Here is a 1,117-nt window from a genome sequence, read left to right as displayed (position 1 = left end):
TTATATTATAATATTAAATATTAATAAATATTAGATATGATTATATTGTTATATTAAATATTATTATTTTATTAAATATTATTAAATATAATATTATATATTAAATATTAAATATTATGATATTTAATATTCCCAGTTTATGGACTCGTAAATGAAAAAGCGTTTAAATATTTCTGAAAGAAGAGTTTTTTGGGGGAAACAGTTTTTTAAAAAAATTACAAAAACAAAACGATTATTATTATTATTATTATTGCAAAGAAAGGTATTATTATTTTTTATTTCTGTTTTTCCGCCCGCCCGGGTGGCTTTCTGAGCTTCCCTGGCGCGCGCGCGAACCGCAGAGCCAAGCGGGCGGAGAGAAGGCGGCGCGGGCGGGCGCGAGAAGGCAGAGCGTCGCGTCGGCTGGGAACAATGGAAGCGTCGGCGGGAGGCGCGCGCGGTCCTAGGAAGAGCCCTCCCTCCCTGAGTCCGCGAGTTCGAATCCCGCTCGGGGCCCTGGAAGGCGAAGCCTGGGAAGGGAAGGGAGCGGATCCGGAGCCCGCCTTTTCCTTCTTTCCAAGCCGAGGGAGCCTCAAAACTGCCTTGCCTTGGATTGCCATTTTTTGCCAATTTTGCAAACTGGGATTTTTAACATTTGAATGAATTGGTCTTTTTTTCCCCCTTTTGCAAAACGGAAGGAGACGCCCGAGAGAGAGAGAGAGGAAGGGAAGGCTGGGGCTTCTGGTTGGTGGCCGAGGGAGGAACAAAAGCCGAGCAGGAGCCTCCTGGGAAAGCAAGGAGAGGGTTGCATTTCAAATGCAAAAGCCTGGATTTGATTCCTATTTTTGCAAGAAGACGGAGCACCAGGAGCCTTCCCTCGATGGTAACCCCAGCCCCCTTTTGGGTGCCTTTGCCCTTGCTTGCTTGCTTGCTTTCTTCCTTGCTTTCTTTGCACAATCTTCCCCGGAGAGGTTTTATTTTATTTACCTTCTTTCCTGGGCTCCCTTTTGGGGTGCAAAAGGGAAAGGGAATAAAAAGGGGGGTGTCTATAGGAAAGGATAGGAAAGAGTCATAGACTGTTTTGCAAAAAGGAAAGGAAGGAAGAAGGCATACATTTTGGATTGTTTTGTTGCAAAAG

The sequence above is a fragment of the Sceloporus undulatus genome, chromosome 9, assembly GCF_019175285.1.
Source record: "Sceloporus undulatus isolate JIND9_A2432 ecotype Alabama chromosome 9, SceUnd_v1.1, whole genome shotgun sequence".
Lineage (NCBI taxonomy): Eukaryota > Metazoa > Chordata > Lepidosauria > Squamata > Phrynosomatidae > Sceloporus > Sceloporus undulatus.
Note: the sequence above shows the minus strand (reverse complement) of the source record.